Here is a 19,469-nt window from a genome sequence, read left to right on the forward strand (position 1 = left end):
GGCATAAAAGGAAAGTAAAATGAACTAAGCAATTCAACAATAAAAGAACATGAATCATAAATTGCATTGAAAGGAAAATAGAAGAACAAAAGTGCATCAACATAAAAGTAATAATAATAAGAATTAAATGAAAAAATAGAGAGAGGAAAGGTAGAAGAAGAAGAATTACACAAAGAAAAGTAAATCAAAGCATGAAATTAAACTAGATCTAAGAGTTCCTAATCTAGATCTAACCTAATCCTAATCCTAGAGAGAAGTAAGAGCTTCTCTCTCTAAAACTAACTTTCTCTCCAAAAATTAAACTAAACTAAACTAGTGTGTAAAAGTCTATTGATTCCTCTTCATTCCTTGAGTTAAATAGCATCAGAAGTGAGTTGGATTTGAGCCTGGGAAGCCCAGAAATTGCCCCCAGCGGATTCACTTTAAGTGGGTCACGTACGGACATCGGCGCATATGCGTACAATGCGCGTGCGTGTCAATTGACAATTTTCCTTCCACGCGTACGCATCATGTGCGCGTACGCGTTGCCATGCGACCTCATAATCCACGAGTGCGCGTCTGCTGCGCATGCACATCGTTGATCTTATCCCAAATACTTGCTTTTCCATGATTTCTCCACTTTGCATGCTTTCCTCTTCATTCCTTTGATCCATTCTTAGCCTTTCCAATCTGAAATCATTTAACAAACACATCAAGGCATCTAGTGGAATCAAAGTTAAATCAAGATTAAACAATTAAGGGCCTAGAAGGCATGTTTTCACACTTAAGCACAAATTAGGAGACAATCATGAAACCATGCTATTTCATTGAATAAATGTGGGTAAAAGGTGATAAAATCCCCTTAAAATCGATACAAGATAAACCCTACAAATGGGGTTTATCAACCTCCTCATACTTAAACCAAGCATGTCCTCATGCTTAAACCAAGAGAGAACAAAGAGTATCAACATTTATTCAATGAAATCTATCTAAATGCAATCTACCTATATACAACTATCCACATGAATGCAATTGCTTGGTCAAAATAAATCAATGTCCAAGAAGCATATATGCACAAGGGCTAAAGGTATTAGCAACCATGCCAAACCACAATTGAATTGAGCTATTAAATATTTTTACAAACTTGCATGAAGAGTAATGATTGTAGGTGAAAACATGTAATTGAGCATCAAACCCTCACTGGATGTGTTTGCACTCTATTCACTCAAGTGTTTAGGGTTGATTCACTCATTCTCCCCTAATCATACTTTCTAAGATTTGTTCTTCTTCTAACAATCAACATTTATTTCATGCATGCATACAAGTATCATGAGGTCTTTTCATTGGTTGTAATGGGGCTAGGGTCAAGGTAGGATGCATATTTGGTCAAGTGGGCTTGAAATTTGAATCTTTGATAAGCTTAAACTTTCCACCTAACCTATGACATCCTATACAATTTCAAAGCTAACCTAACTACCCATTTTTTACTTTTCACATACTCATGCATTTTTTTCCTTGATCACAACACTTATGCATTGATTTTATTGAGCTTCGCTTTGCTTTGGGGCATTTTGTCCCCTTTTTATTTCTTTCTTTTTTTCTTCTCTTTTTTCTTTTCCATGCTCTTCTTTTTGTTTCTTTTTCTTTTGTTTTTCTCATATTTTTTTCTTTCTTTCAAACTATATACAAGAACATCAATGCATAAGGTCTATACATTTGATTAATACATGAGCATGCACCTAATTCCCAATAATTTCAATAAAAATACAAAACTACCCTTTTATTCTCCTAATGTCCCAAGGTTCCCACACTTGAATGATACACACACTCACTAGCCTAAGCTAATCAAAGATCCAAATAAGGACATTTATTATTTTTCGCTTTAAGGCTTGTAATGTGCTAAATTAAGAACAAAGTGGGTTAATCGTAGGCACAAAGTTGGCTAACAATGGATGATAAAAGGTAAGGCTATTTGGGTAAGTGAGCTAAATAAACAATGGCCTCAATCATATAAATGTATGAATACACAAAATAATGGACATAAAGAATCAAACAAATCAAAGATCACAATCATAGAAAGAGAATAATGCACACAAGAAGGAAAAATAAGTGACCATAAGATGTAACCATACCATTAGGCTCAAAATCTCACTTGCTTGTGTTCTTAGCTCAAAAACATGATCCACAAGATATATAATTCAAGCAAGTTCTATGAAAAGTTTTCACTCAAATCAATTGAGGTACCCTATAGAGAGAAATCTTGAAAAAAAATCATTATTTTGACTAAGCTTATTGTGTATATATATGTAAAATTAAGAAAATGAAACTAAAAATCCTAAAAACCTAAAATGGAATGCAAAAGTGTTGGGTTAGGAATTTGTCACCCAAAATCGCTGACCGGTCGGACGACCTCTGATGACTGCGCATCATGTACCCTTTTTCTTATCTAAAAGAACCATAAAAAGAGCATAATCTCATTTATCAATGCAATTTCATGAACCAAATGATATATATTATGGTACATTACTTTGAAATAGGTTGTGCTGAATTTCAGGTGATAAGAGCAACAAAAGGGGAAGGAAAACAACAAATAAGGATGGGCGTGTGAAGCTGGGCGTGCCACTTGAAACTCTTGGCGTGGCACGCCAAGATTTTGAACCAACTTTCAACAATGGGTGTGCCACTTGAAGCTATGGGCGTGGCACGCCAAGCCAACATTCCAACAAAGAAGGTTGAAGAATTTTACATGGGCGTGCCACTTGGTGCTATGGGCGTGGCACGCAAAGTTTGTGAAGCCAAGATGTCAAAAAGGGCGTGCCACTTGGTGTTTTGGGCGTGGCACACCAGGCTTAAGTTCCAGAGGAGTGATTTTGAGCCCCACTATGGGCGTGGCATGCCAAGCATTGGGTGTGGCACGCCGGGGCATATGCCAGCCTGACCTCTTCTTATTCAAATGACGTTATCTTGAGCTACACAACTCCAAATGAGATGATTCTAGTGCCATTATAAAGTAGACATCTAGGGCTTTCCAACCATATATAACACTTTATAATTGAAGCTGGAATAGAGGAAGATATTGACCCCGAAATTACATGAAGAAAAACACGTCACTGCAAAGTTACCAGCCTGACCTCTTCATCTTCAAAGGAAGATACATTGAGTTGTAGAGGTCCAAATGATGTGATCTTGGTGGCGTTGGAAATCTGACATCAAGAGCTTTCCAACGATATATAACACTTTAAGGTGGACGTTAAAACTGGAGGTGAAAAAGGCCATTATATTAGCGTTGCAAAACTTGGGCGTGCCACTTGATATCGAAGGCGTGGCACGCCAGCTCTGTTTTCATAATGGGCGTGCCACTTGGAATTCTGGGTGTGGCACGCCAGTTCAAATGGCCAGAGAGGAGATTTTGGTGGATCATTAAGGCGTGGCACGCCAGTTTTGGGTGTGGCACACCAGCTTCACAACCTATGGGACGTGGCACGCCAGAAGTGGGCGTGGCACGCCGGGCTACCTGACAGACTGACCTATCCACCTTCAAATAGCCATAACTTGAGCTACAGAGGTCCAAATGAGTTGCTTCTAAAGGCGTTGGAAAGCTAACATCCAGGGATTTTTAACAATATATAATACTTTATAGTGGACATTCATTTTGAGACCCAACCAACTCCATACTTTCAACGTTGCAAAGTGGGTCATACTCCAAAGGGCAAAATCAAGTGGGAGTGGCACTTGAAACTACATGCCAACTTCTTCCTGCAGCCTCCAACCTTCAATCAAGCCCACTCCAACTCTCATTCAAGCTACACTTATCAATCAATCAAGGCCACAAGAAGAATCTAAAATAGTTTATTTTCATTTCATTGTAATTTGCTTTTAATTTTATTTAAGTTTGTAATTTAGGAGAGCCTATTTAAAGGCCTTAGTTTCATAGAATTAGGCATGGCTGGATTGGGGGAAGTCTTCGAATTCTCTCTATTTACCATCAATTTCTTCTCTTTTCTTTCTTACTTTGTAAATAATTTAGTTATGAATTACTAACTCTTTCTATTGGGAAAGAGAGCTCTATTATTTTTCAATGGATTGATTGTTTTTATTATTCTTCTTCTCTTCATCTCTCTTTGATTTACTAGAAAGAATTTCGTTCTTCATGATAGCATTCAATTATCTTGGAAAAGAGATTGAATGTAATTGGGTTTTATGGGAACCTTGGAAGAGGAAATATAAAACCATGCTTGAAATTCTTTCTCACACTTGAATAGGATTTGGGTTTTGGTGTTTGGATATGGTGACATATAATCCTCCTTCTACTTGAACCTAGGAAAGTGTGTGGTATAATCAGGGAACAAGCTTCATCTCTTCTCATGAGCAATTAGACCAAGGAATTGGCTATTGATCAAGATTTGAGAGATTGAGTTACCAAGGGATTGGGGCTCAATCAATCATGATTGCCAAGAGGTCAATGAGTTGCATGATTGAAGATGAGATGAAATCAATAATCCGGAGAATGCAATATCTCTTGATCCCAATGTTTATTTTATCTTTCTTTCTTTTATTTACTTTGTGGTTATTTACTTTTCTGCACTTTACATTTCCAGCACTTTACTTTCTTGTACTTTACTTTCTTTGCTATTTACTTTCTTGCACTTTATTCTTTTCCTTTACTTTTATGTCATTTACATTTTCTGTTGATTATCTCTCCTTAATGAATAGTCTAACTAGGATAATCAATTAACTATTGTTTGCCTTAGTCCGTTAATCTCTGTGGATACAATCCCACTCCATTGTGGGTTATTACTTGACGATACTTTGGTGCGCTTGCCAAAAGAACGGATTCATCACATTATTTTTATTTGGGGTGTGAATTCGACTCATCAACCTCCCCACACTTAAAAGTTTACACTGTCCTCGGTGCACTCAAAGATGAGCAAGGGGGTACGGCGACTTTCCGGATTGCTACCTTCAGCTGGTAGGTCAACCGGTTGCTGCGTGTTCTTTGTTGCGCTTTCATTTTTTCTTGCGATGCATCATTCATGAAAAACAAAAGTATAACACCATAAGATGAGAAAATACATAAGCAAGGAAGCATACATTGTTGAAAATGAGGTACTAATCACTAGAATTGAGTGAGTGAATTAGTGTGACATTAATGACAAATAAGTGTGTGAATTCTAAATTGCACGGTTTAGAACACACATTAGCATAAAAGCTATGTCACTAAAGAAGCATGCACTTCACTTATCCTAATGTGCTTGAAATACTTTAAGTAAACTTGTAAGGTAAAACAAGCATTAAAGAAGCATGAAAGCATTCAAGCTAAAGGCGTATGGATGCATATGATCATGGAATACAATGCATTAAGATAAATGCACAACATCCATCAAGAGATTGCCTAATCGAGGAAATGGATTCCAATTACATGGTGGCTAGCTACAACATGCAATTCAAAAGAGTTACAAGCTCGAAGGCAATTCTCATCACTTGGTATTTTTCAAAACGTAAGCATGAAGAACTTAAAACCAAGTAGCAAAATATAACCTCAATCATAGAGTCCAACAAAGAACAACTAAAACACTCATGCTAACATAGCATTTAGGCAATAAGAGGCAGCAATGTATAGTAAACAAAATCAATAACCCAACACTTATAATGAAAAGAGATAAAATAAAATGAAAACTAAACTAAAACTAACTACTTAACTAACTAACTAACTAACTAATTAACTAACTAAAATAAATGGTTATCAATGGTGGTTGGAAGTGTTGGATGAGGGGTAGAAGAAGGGAAGAAGAAAGGAGAAGGAAAGAATGACCCAAATAAATTTCTAACACCAATGAAAATAATGCAATGAATGAAAGTATGCAAATAAATTAAATAAAATAGAATGAAAGCGAAGAAGATGAGAAGTCAAAGAAAATAAGAAAGGAAGAAGAAAGAAATAAAAAGGAAAGATAGAAAAAATTAGGATTAGAAAAGAAAAGATAAGATAATTGGCGCTGATTTGGGTAAGTTGTGCGGCGCAGGCGACGCGGTCGCGTGGGTGACGCGGTCGCGTGGTGCGCGATAAGGTTGGGTGACGCGGACGCGTGGGCACGCGATCGCGTGACTCGATTTGTGCTAGTGGCGCGAGTGCAGCCTCGCGGTCGCACAACTCTCTGTTCAAAACTTAGTATTGCCAAAATCCAGGGTGACGCGGTCGCGTGGGAGGCTCTTTTGCCACATGACGCAGATGCGTCAGCGACGCTGCCGCGTCGCGTGCGTATTTTTTTTTTTAATGCAATTATGCAGTATGCAATATGTAATGCTAATATGAATGTTATGCAAAACTCCAAGTTCAATAGTATAACAAAATAAAATAAAACTAGAAAACAAATAAAACTAAATAAAATTGAAAGAGGAACAACCATACCATGGTGGGTTGTCTCCCACCTAGCACTTTTAGTTAAAGTCCTTAAGTTGGACATTTGGTGAGCTCCCTGTTATGGTGGCTTGTGCTTGAGCTCATCCAGGAATCTCCACCAATGTTTGTAATTCCAGTAGCCTCCGAGATCCCAAACAAGGCACGTAAAGCCCTTGAGCAGTTTTAAACAGGTTCTCAGGCTTCCAGTGTGCTGAATGTCAGAACAGACTCCAGGATCCCAAACTTTGCTTTTATACCCGTCTTTGTGTTGATCATCATGATTCCATCGGGGTAGCAAGCAATCTGAATTCTCACTAAAGCGGCCAAACAACTTCTTAGACCCATTCAGTTGAGCTTTACACCAACATTTGCGTTTAAACTTGAAGCTTCCAACCATAATGAACCTGGCAGGACAATTCTTACCACTGGCTATCTTTCTCTTACTCTTAATACCACAAAGAGCTCTAAGTTGACCATCCATCTCCAGTAGCCCATATTCAAGTGGGATTAGAAAGCTAAGGGATATGAATTTTACCCACTTGAATGTTGTGAAGGATGATGGCAACTTAGGGGGAGGGGTCTCCAATAACTTTGGCAAGATAATTTCAAGCTCCACTCCCTTGTGCTCTTTGACAACTTCCACCTCTTTGCAAACTTCTTTAATTTCAACCTCTTCCTCTTGGTAGCTTTCTTCCAATTCAATCGCTTCTTCATTACTTACCAAGGACATGGGAGGTAGTGCTTTTTCTTCTGTAATTTCCATCTCTTGATCAACCTCTTCAAAGTCTTTAGCCATGATATGCCTTGGAGGTTGTACACCCTCCTCAACATCAATTTCAATCATCTTTGAAGGAGGTTCCATAACCTGACTTTCCCATGGAGGGTCAGCATCTCCTAAGTCTGCAACCAGTTCTTCCTCTTCAATAATTACAGCTTCCTCCACTTGTTTCAGTACAAAGTCATGCTCCGTACTGTCCACTGGAGTTTCTAATATCTCCTTCATGCTACGTTCTTCATTAGATTGTCCACATGAAGCCATGGGGGTTTCTTGAGTGTCCGAACGTTGGGAAGATAATTGATTTATTGCTTGATTCAATTGGTGAAGGGTTGCAAGAAATTGATCCACTATTTCCTTGTGACGATCCTGTGATTCTTGTTGCGTTTGACATGATAAGTAGGACCATAAGGCCCTTGGATTGATGGATATGGATATGGTGCATATGGAGGTGGTGGTTCTTGGGAGTAATTGGGTTGGAATTGGGGTGGTTTTATATATGGTTCATATGGTTCATAAGGTGGTTGGTATGGTGGATGTGGGTTAGGGTCATATGGAGGTAAATGGTGTAAAGGGGCTTGTGAGTTTGGTGGTTCAAAGCTATATTGAGAGGACGGTCTATAAGCACAGGGTAGGGCTTGTTCGTAAATACAAGGGGGTCCACCATATCTATCAGCTTGGTATGCAGTGTTGAGTGGTCCTTGCCCATGATATCTTGGAGGGTGTTGTTGCCTAAAGGGTTGATCAGATCCTCTTGGCTCCATCCATCCTTGACTGTTCTGACCTTGATGCATGTTCCTGCTGTAGCTTCCATTCCTTTCAACATTACTAGAACCAAACTCAAAGCGAGAGGGGTGAGAACTCATAATAGTAAATAAAAATTAAAAACGAAAATAAAAACAAATTTTAAATTAAAAGTTTATTGAAATTTAAATTTTGAAAATTAAATTTTAAATTTTAAATTTTGAAATTTGAAATTTGAAATTTGAAATTTGAAATTTGAAAAATATTTAAATTTTTTTTTTAATTTTGAAATTTGAATTTTGAAAATTGAAATTTGAAAATTTGAAATTTGAGTTTTAAATTTTGAATTTTTGAATTTAATGAGGAAAGAGAAAAACAATAAAATGACACCAAACATAAAATTTTTAGATCAAAACGAAGAAAACAACTAAGAACAACTTGAAGGCCAAGATGAACACGAAGAACAACTTGAAGATCAAGATGAACACTAAGAACAAATTTTTTGAAAAATTTTTAATAACTAAATAAAAACCAATAACCTCTTAATTTACAAAAAAGCAAAAATAAAAACAAAAACAAAAACAAATAAATAGGTAAAAAGCAAATATTTACAATAACCAATAATAAGGCAGACGTTTGCAATTCCCTGGCAACGGCGCCATTTTGAAGAACTGAAGATTGATGGTTTAGAAGTTATAATAAATACTCGTTGTAAGTATAGTTACTAAACCAAGCAATCAACCTTTCTTACAAAAGTTTTGGTTGTCACAAGTAACAAACCCCTTTTTAAAATTGATAACCGAGTATTTAAACCTCGGGTCGTCTTCTCAAGGAATTGTAGGGAGGTAAGTTCTTATTATTGGTTATGAGTCTTGTAAATTGGGGGTTTTGAAAGTAAGGAAGCAGTATGTTGAATGATAATAAGAATAAAATAAATAACTATAAAATAGACTCTTGGCAAGGTATGAAAACTAGAAGTCCTATCCTGGCTATCCTTATCAATTGTAATGAGAATTGGATTTTTCTCCCACTTTGTTAACCTCTAACTATGAAGGTAAGTTAAGTGGATGAATTAATTTTGATACCTCAAGTCCTAGTCTTTCCTTGGGAAAAGTTAGAGTTATTGGAACCCGAATTAATTCTAGAAGAATTCCAATTTTCAATCAACCATGAGTTTGATAACACAAGCGTCTCCAATGACTCAACCAAAGCCAAAAGGGAAAAATCTAAATTATTTATATAAATAAAAGAAAGCAATCATAATTCTGAAATACCTCAAATTATATTAAATAAAGAAATCAATTCTAACATGGAGTTCATAAGCCAATTAGGCAACATAACTAATACAAGCATTAAAGCATCTGAAAGTAAAAGAGAAATATAAAATAAAAGGAATATTGAACCTATGACTGAAGATGAGTTGAACTAAACTAATAGAAATCCTAAAATCCTAATCCTAAGAGAGAGGAGAGAACCTCTCTCTCTAAAAACTACATCTAAATCCTAAAATTGTGAATATGAAAGCTTGTGATTATGAATGGATGCATTCTCCCACTTTATAGCCTCTAATCTGTGTTTTCTGGGCCAAGAACTGGGTCAGAAACAGCCCAGAAATCGCTGGAGAAGAAATCTGTCACGCTGATTTTCGGAACTGCGACGTGTCCATATGGAGCACGCGTTCGCGTCGCCTAGCATCATGGAAACTATATAATATTATATATCAAATCGAAGCCCCAGACGTTAGCTTTCCAACGCAACTGGAACCGTGTCGTTTGGACCTCTGTAGCTAAAGTTATAGCCGTTTGAGTGCGAAGAGGTCAGGCTGGACAGCTTAGCAATTTCTCCAACTTCTTGTATTCCTTCCACTTTTGCATGCTTCCTTTCCATCCGCTGAGCCATTCCTGCCCTGTAATCTCTAAAATCACTTAACACACATATCAAGGTATCTAATGGTAATAAGAGAGGATTAAACATAGGGAACTTAAGGTCAAAGAAGCATGTTTTCAATCAAAGCACATAATTAGGAAGGAAAATGTAAAACCATGCAAATAGTATGAATAAGTGGGTAAAGAGTTGATAAAATCTACTCAATTGAGCACAAGATAAACCATAAAATAGTGGTTTATCAATACCCATGACTTGCTTCCTTAGATCATATTGCAAGAATTGTATTTCACTCCTCTCTAACTCCACTTTATTCCTCTTGCATGCCTTATTGTCTTGGAGTTAGATTGGGTATTTGAATTTTTCGCGCTTTTATCTTTCTTGCATATGTCACTTGGGGTTGTTAGCGATGCTTGAGTTTATTCTTCTCATGCCTCACTTGCATGCCTTTTTCACTCTTGCATCCCATGCTTGTTCATTTGCTCCGTATTTCAATGGTTGTCTTGCTTGCATGTTACAGCTGTCATGTTTGCACGATACCTTTTCTTTTGTGGCACTTTTTTTTTCTCACTAGCATGTTATAATTTGAGTGTGGTCTCTTTGAGTTTAATGTCTTCTTTTTCCTCACCTTTTTTTCAGATGGCCATAAAAAAGGACAAGGAAAAAGAACAGAAGAAGCCGCCTCCCAAAAGGGCACCTCAAAAAGCCACCGCCAAAGCGCACCACGCGCCCAAGGCTAAACCTCTCCCCAATAAGGTGCGAAGCATCACTAAGGTTGATGAACAAGAGAAGGATAACCCCGCGAGAGATCCCACTAGGTTTCGAAACCGCTATTGTGAGCTAATGTTCCCCATCGTGATTGCACGGAATTATCATTCTAAACCCCTTCTTAACCCTCCGGGTCATGTAGTTCAGTTTGTCATACCTCGCATTGAGCGACAAGGATGGGGCTTTCTCATGAGGATACTACAAGAAGCCAATCTCTCATGGGTGGTAGAGTTCTACACCAATTACTTCACACCCTCTCTTCAGACTGTCTTCATGCGCCGGAAGCAAGTTCCAGTTTCCGAGAAAGTTATTCAGGAAGTACTCCGAGTCCTACCCGTACCGGAAGAGGTAGATTGTTACCAAGAAGCCCTCCGACAGCGTGATGACTTTGATTATGTTTTTGATTGGGATGCTGTTCATCGGGTTATTGCCGAACCGGATGCATTTTGGACTCGAGGGCACCTCAGGTCCCGAGCCAAGGGCATTCTTGCGCGCTTTCTGACTGTAGAGGCTCGAGCATGGACCCAGATCTTGTCTCATTATATGTTTCCCAGCACCCACGAGACGTTGATCACCGCGGACCTAGCCTTGCTAGTTTGGTGTACATTCATAGAGCGGCCGGTTAACATTGCTCGCCTCATCCATCAGGCCATGGTTTGTGTTATGCCAAGGGTAACCTACCTTTTCCCACCTTGGTGACGGAGTTAGTTGCTACTGCTGGTGTTCTTTGGGAGACTAAGGATCGGAAAGCAATGATCCCGGTAGAGGGCGATATCGTCCAAACCGGAAATTATCTCAAGCCTCCGGCGGAACACAAAACCTTTGATATAGCTGTCCCTTCTGTAACGTCCCGTCCAGCAAAATACCTTGCTTAAGTCAGGGTATTTCCACTAGAAAGAACATTACGTAACCTTCTCTAGTATTAACTACTTAATTATCGAGCCTTTGTATCGAGTTCGCGTTTCAGTTTTAAGAAAATGCCAGAAAATTTTGTTTTTTTATTCATTAAAGTCATAATTCAAACATTCACAAATAATAATAATAACATAAATATTATTGATAATAATTCTTATACTAAAGAAACCAAATAAAACTCAAATACAATATACTAAACCTACCCCTCTATGTAAAATAAAATCTCAAAGGACAAGAGCGAGGGAACTCTATGAAAGCAATTAAAACCATAAAGAAAGCCTACTGATCGCTCGCAGCTTCAAATTGAGTCTTCAAACCTATCGCTGAAAGGGTGGAAAATTTGGGGGTGAGAACCAAACCACATGTTCTCAGTAGAGGTCGAGAATGCCGTGAAAGTAAAGAATAAAGCGCAAATAGTTAACTGCATTCATAGACATCTAAAAGGAAACTAACTTTCTTTAAAAGCATTAGTTAATTACTCAATATCCTAAATCCATATTTTTCTTGTAAAACTTTTAAAAGTTTCCTAGACTGTATGAATGACCAACCTGTCCCAGTCATAGGTTCATTAAGTCTATGCTGAACCTGTTTGATTTTTCATACCTTACTAGACCATAACATAAAATAAGTTACCTACGCGGTATAAATGATCATCCTGCTCCAAGCATAGGTTCATTAAGTCTATGCTGAACTAGTCAGATACTTTATACAGAACTAGACTTCCAACACAAACCAGTCATGGCCTCAGCCCCAAGCAATTCAACCAACACCCAATTCACCACAAACCAGCCAATCAATTTCAAACACAAGTAATGAGGTTCAAACACAATCAAGAGCAATTATATCAAATATAGCAATTAACAGTTAACAGAATTATTCATTTAGGCAAACCAATTATAATATGCACACCCAAACAATGTCACATAGATGCATATGATGAATGTCTAGTCCTATTACAGGCCATGAGCTCATGTGTCGGTTAGCACCTGCATTCCCGACATTTATCCGGTCACGAGTTCACGATTTCCCGGATACGATTTTCCGTTCAAATAAATGCGCATATAATTATTAGCAACTCTATTGAGACAGCCTCTGCTTTCTACTCGCAGGAAATATATACTCTTGGGAACGGAAAATTACTCTTGGGTTGCCTCAGGGCAACAGATAAATAAACAAACATCTCTTGGGTTGCATTAAGCAACAAACAAATAAATAATATCTCTTGGGTTGCCGCAAGCAACAAACAAACATCTCTTGGGTTGCTTCAAGCAACAAACAAACAAATAATATCTCTTGGGTTGCCTCAAGCAACAGATAATCATACAATAAGTACTTTACTCTTTCCTTTTTCTTTCCTAATTGCAGATTCGCAAGCGGGACTAGACCCACGCCCTTGCCAACAATCTCATAGATCAAATATTCTTTTCTTAAAAGAATCATTGAAGTTATTATTATTAAATAAGCCCTGAATATTTATTTTGATTAAGTCCTTATATTTTTTATAAAAATTTGGACATAATCTCCTTTAAAAATAGGACTTATCCACCCTTACGGGTTCCTTCTTTCTCAACAATTCATCAGCCTCTTTCAGCATTTGCCACAGCAATATATTCTCAAAAACATTTGATAATAGAAAATCTATTTCTTAAATTCCATATCCAAAATAATTACCAACACAACTTGGCAGCCTGATTTCCATTTTGTTTTTAAAATATCAAATGAATTTGGAATTGCGCAAACTTTATATCCATGCGACCGTCTCGGATTAGGCTTTCTATTAAATCAAAAATCATAATTTTTCGCTGACTATAGCTTCGGGAATATAAGCAAAACCGTGACTGTTCTGCAGTGTTTTAAAACCAGAAGACAGCAGCACCATACAACATTTGAAATTTCATATAAAATCCAAATTAAATCCAACTACCTTCAAAATTAATGTCGTTAAATATAACTCATCCAAATTTGTTTCTCAATTGGTTCCAGGGTCATACCATTTTTAATCAAGGAGTTACGTAGCTTGGAAGTTAGGAAATTTTCTGCAGAATTCTGTTTTACAAATCATTGAACACAACCTCTTCCAAGTCCCATAACTCACTTATTAAAACATGGAAAATCCTGAAATTTAAATCACATATACTAAACATACTTAATTTTCACCTCCAATTAGTTGCATCTCAATATCTATCAAGGATCAAAAGTTATAAACTTCCAAAGTTACTAATTTAAGAAAACAGAATCTGGCTTTTTCTGCATAATGCATCATCCTTCAAAAATTCATATCTTTAAAACTACAAGTCCAATTGTTCTGAACTTTTACGGCATTAAAATAATAGGAATAAAGTTTTATTTAAAATTGGTTCCATTTCAAAATTCAAACTGCAGAATTTCCAATAGAGGAATCAAGTTGCTGCTGCGTTAAACATTCTGCAGAAAAACCAGTTTTGACATCCATGATTCAAAAATTCACCATAAATCATAAACTTAGTGAAAAAGTCTCAAATTCAGCAATCCAGTTCCGTATATCCCCAAGCTCAATCCGGACTTGGGTCCACGCAATTCTGATAATCACAGAAATAGTTATAGTTTTTCAAAGTTTCCGGCTTCCTTTAAAAACAATGCAGAAAATCAAGTTTTACATTTTAACTTTGAAAAATCATAACTAGTTCTATAATTAATTCAAACTTCTCAAAATTGAGTCCCAACAACAACTTTTATTATACTTTACTCAGCCTTTGCTCTTATATCATTTCGATTATCGTTGAATAACTGATTCACTTCCAAAGTCACCTTTTAATTTCAAAAATCAGTTTTTCAGCAATCTATTTAGTATTCAAAATCCAACCCTTCAAAACCCCTCAAAACTAATTCCAAATCAACCACCAACCAAGTTCATTAACATTACAATATACCAAATAATAACTCAACGGCAACAAATCCAACATAACCCATTAAAATTCAGAAATTCTCAACAATTAGTCATCAAGCAATTCCCAATCCACATAATCAATCAATATCACAAATCAACAATTCCAAATCACAATCTCAACCATTCCAATCACAATTTCAGCCACAATTTAATAATTACATAATCAATTATTTACTCACAGCTATTAAATCTATTTGCAGTTATTCAATAAACCTTGTAGGCATTCTTAAATTGAAATCGTTTTAAACCCCCTACCTCAATGTCGAATTTCATAGAAACCGAAACCGAAGACGGAATTGTGGCGTGATGACTGGTTGGGCTGCACCCAAAATGCAGCAGCTCCTTCATCCCTTATCTGTCAATGTTAGCAACACTCACAACCGCTTTGACAGGGCAGCAGCAACGCGAGTTGGCCACGACAGTGAGCAAAATAGTGAATTCATATTGGGTAGAGTAATAATTCTGGAAATTCAGGGGTGGAACAGGGGCTAAATTAAATTGGAACAAGAGTAAGGCTAATAAAATGGCAGCGGAATAAACAAGAACGTCAAGTGGAGGTTCAGAACAAGAATGTCTTACAAGAATTAGAAAGGAATAACAAAACAAGGAAGCACCGGCAGCAGCACAGACGATTATAGCAGCAACGGGGAAGACGACCTTCTCCTCCACCTTGGTTCATGATTCCGGCGGTGGTAGTGGCAAGGAAAGCCTTCCCACCATGCGTTCTGCTTCGCCTCGCCATTTGCGTTTCTCTCTGGGCGACGCCGACTCCACGTCTCCTTTCTTCAACTCAGACTTGATGGCGGCACAGCAGCGGTTCAGCAGCGACGATTCGACGACAACGAGGTTGGATTCAACAGTGACTATGGAACGGCGACGAGGACGGAGCTTCCTCTCAGTCACTGCTCACGTCTCCCTCTGGTCCGTGTACTCGACGGCAGCGCGCAGTGATGGCTCACGACGGCGGCAGTCTCCTCCCTTCCCGATGACGATCCACTTCTCCCTCTTCTTCTCTGTTCCGTCACCCTCTCCCTCTGCTCTCCGTTTCCTTCTTTCTTCCCTTCTGTTTTCCCCCCTTAAGCTCCCCGTGCCCTTTCTTTCCCTTTCTGATTGTAGATTTAGGAATTTAGGTTATAAATTAGGAATTTGTGATATTAGGGTTAAAATTAGGATTTTATAAAAGAATATAGATAAATATGAATAGATATTTTGATAAAATTGTAGAGTAGAGTAATTTTAAAATTAAATATACTCTATTAAAAATATATAAGAACATTATTTATCAACATATTGCTAAGTGAAATTAATTATTTCTAATTTAAATTATAAAATAAACATATTAATCACATTTTTATAAAATACAGTTTAAACTCAATACTAATTAGTTAAATTAAATGATATAACTTTTTATTATTTTTCTATCACCGAAACTTTAATTTCAATTTACAAAATATCTAATTATAATAAAATTACTTAAACTTAAAGTATTTATAAAAATCCATTTAATCATTCCTAATAAATTAATCTCTAAAAGTTCAAACTAATAAAATAAACCATAATTCATTCATATTAGAAATTACCTAAATTAAATTATATAATACTTTCATTACTAAATTTTATTTCCAAAGCATTTGAAATAACCAATTATAAAAATTACATAAGAATATTAATCAACTTAAACTCCAAATATTAATAAAACTAATTTAATTACTATTAATTAATTAATTTATAAAATAAGATATCAAATTAATAAAATAAATCGTAACTTTTTTTTTTTCAGGATAATAGTTACTTAAATTAAATTATACAATTCTTTTTTTTTATTTTTCAATTACTAAAATTATACAAAATATTCCATTATAATTAGATTACTTAAAAATATTAATTGATTCGAAATAAAACTATCTCCGAATCTATTTATTTATTTCTAACAAAATAATTTTCTAAAATTATAAAGTTTAAACTTAATAAGATAAAATCATAATTTATTTATAATTAGATTTTCAAAAATGCGAGATGTTACACCTTCGGTTATCCCTACGACTTCTTCTACATCACAAGGATCTTCCCACCAATGGCTTGAAGACCTCCACAAGATTTGAGGAACTTGGTTCGAACCTTGGTGAGTGAAAACAAGCCAATTTTGGCTTGTTTTCCTTGTGAAGTAGCGCTGGCCCCCCCTCCTCTTGGTCATGGGTTCAAGTCTTGGTGAGTGCATTAGTGGGCTTTTCTTCCTTGATTTTCTTCATGGCATGCACGAAAAAGCTCTTTGGAAAAAGCTGCAAAGCTCTTTGCCAAGAGCTTGGCTCTTGATTCCTTCTTCATGGCATGCACGAAAAAGCTCTTTGGCAAGAGCTTCAAAGCTCTTTGCCAAGAGCTTGGCTCTTGATTTCTTCTTCATATGTTTTTGATAAAGCTCTTTGGCAAGAATTTCAAAGCTCTTTGCCAAGAGCTTGGCTCTTGATTCTTTGAAGGAAAGCTCTCCACAAGAGCTTTAAAGCTCTTCGCAAGAGCTTTGTGCCCTTGTTTCTTAAATGCACTTATGCTTTTCCTTCCTTAAGCCATGCTTCCTTTTCTTGTGCCACGCTTTCTTTCTTTGCTTAGATCATGCTTCTTAGGTTACGCTTTTCTTATTTTTTTCTTTTCTTCACCTACAAGTAATCAAAACAACCAATCAAAGTATCGCCAAATTCACAAGGTTTATAAATCAATAAAAATCAATTAAATTTAGCTCAAACCTCATGATTTAGCATCAATTAATTGGTGGTTGTTTGATTCAAAGAAACCATGCATTTCCATTCCAAATTACTTACTTAGAATGCAAGAAAGTGCATAAAACCAAATAAAATCAAAGAAAAAGGCTAGTGAAACTAGGCTAAGATGACTTGTCATCACAACACCAAACTTAAAAATTGCTTGTCCCGAAGCAAGCACTTAAACATAAGATAAGATAGAATGAAATAGATAAGTATGCATGTCCTTATAAGGCAAAGAGTTGAATTTGGTTTATGGGGTTTTATGCAGATCAAGAATAGATCATTTATTACTTGCTGTCAAAACAAACAATGCTCCCTCAATGGTTCACCAAGGTTGCTGCTACAATGCCTTACTTTTTAATCATTTCCCTTGTTAGCTTTTCTTCTTTCTTTTGCATAAAGAGCTTATTATTTATTAAAGGCTTGGTGGCAAATGTTGCAGTGGCCTTTGGCTTATTTTCACTCAACATTTTTATCACCACAGACACATGGCTGATTTTTTTCTTCCTAGGATCATTGATGCCCAGCATCTCTTTGGATCACTAAATGTTTTGTAGCTAGGTTGCTCTTTATTGTGGACTTTCAGTTGGCAATCCCAAATCAGTTGATCTAAGTTGCCAAGTTTTAAAATACTCCTTAGAACCTACTTGTCCAAGCATATCCTAGTACATAAACACCACAGGCATATATCTTAGGGTCCAAGCTATTGGTGTCTAGCCTTATTGTTTGTTTCTTTGCCAACTTTTGGCTTTTCTTCTTTCTTTTTCTTTATGTTTTGGTTTATTTTCAAGGGGCTTTCATTAATTAAAGGATCATAGCAGCAAACTGGCTTAAGCTTCAAGTAACAAGTCATTCTTCAGCATTTATTCTATGAGCTATCAATTGAATCAAACACACACCACCACTAACTTTTATTCTAACTTTTGCAACATTGAACAATTACTTTTCTAGATCAAGCATCTCTCTTTTATTCAGACAGCATGGGGAACAAAACAAAACATTCAGGCTGATGAATGATGACAATTATTATGCAGATAAGCAAAAATTATGCAAATAGCTTTCTTCAGCATGTACTTCCACTTGCAACTAAATGATTATTCCAGCCAGATATAAAGGAGTCTCTAAATTAAATCATTACATATCAACAAGAATCAAGTATAGATACAACCTGTGGGTTGCAACTTCTCATTCTTCCTTCTGTTTGCTCCTTTTGAATCATAATGCAAGTGTTCTTTGAATCTGTTGGCTATTTTCCTGCATAATCCTCAAAAAGTGGCTTGCTTCTCAAGCCCTTAAGATATCCGGTTAATTTGCAAAGTTTATGTATGGGCTCTTGGACTTACTTTGGTGTGTGAACACCAAACTTAGTTCCTTGCCAATATTTCTCATGCAACAAATTATATGTGAACTCTTTTTCTTTTTCAAAAGAAATAAACTAATGACTTGGAAACAACAAAATAGTTAATTAGTTTATCTAAATGCTCAAAGCTAGCATTATGCAGGAGGTGAGAATATGTTTTATGATGAGATTTTGGTGGAACACCAAACTTAGAATCCTTCATTCTCCCTTATATTGTTTTGGTGTGCAACACCAAACTTAGCTTTTTGCAATATAGATAAGGCTAATTAACCTTTTTATTGAAATAACTATGAAAAGAAAACTACCTCAGGTTGGGTTGCCTCCCAACAAGCGCTCTTTTATTGTCACTAGCTTGACATTGAACCCTTCTTTTATGGTGGTTGATGATTGTAGTGCCTCAACTTGTCCCCTCTGATTATGAGCTTCTTCTTTGTCCCTTGGTGCTCAATTTCCACATGCTTGAGAGAGAGTATTTGATTAACAGTGTAGTGATCCTCAGTCCCCAACTATTGATAAACTAGTTGCACCTTATCACCTTTGGAGAACCCTTCTGTTGGAATTTTTTTGTTCTTCCAACCCTTTTTGCTTCTGTTCTTGTTTTTCTTCCCTCCTTTTGTTGACCTTTCTTCTTTGACAATAGGTTTCCCCTTGAGATTTCTCTTTTTGGTTGCCACTACTCCAATGTCTTTTTGAACTTCTTCATTATTTTGCACAGTCTCTTTCTCTATTTGACCAGCTGCATCATCTATCTCTTGCTTGGGAGGGCAGTTGTTGTTTGTCTTGTTGATTCCCTCCTTCCACTGCAGATTCTCTTTGTCCGTTTCTGTACCATTCTTTTTTTCATTACTGCTCTATATTTCTTGCAGTACATTCAGAGTGATACTTTCATCATGCATCCTGAGGGTTAATTCTCCTTGCTCTATGTCTATGATGGCCCTAGCAGTGGCCAAGAACGGTCTTCC

At 36.6% G+C, this 19,469-nt stretch overlaps 1 long non-coding RNA gene across 1 annotated transcript; it reads right to left on the reverse strand.

The window, feature by feature from the left end:
• Positions 1–9,335: 9,335 nt before the first annotated feature.
• Positions 9,336–15,480, reverse strand: LOC148555583 (uncharacterized). Its single transcript, XR_015886118.1, has 3 exons — positions 14,971–15,480; positions 14,647–14,853; positions 9,336–9,804 (listed from the first exon to the last, which is right to left on the reverse strand). It is a non-coding gene; the product is annotated as an uncharacterized LOC148555583 (long non-coding RNA).
• Positions 15,481–19,469: the final 3,989 nt, after the last annotated feature.

This window comes from Arachis ipaensis, chromosome B6 (genome assembly GCF_059453495.1).
Source record: "Arachis ipaensis isolate K30076 ecotype BB chromosome B6, ASM5945349v1, whole genome shotgun sequence".
Lineage (NCBI taxonomy): Eukaryota > Viridiplantae > Streptophyta > Magnoliopsida > Fabales > Fabaceae > Arachis > Arachis ipaensis.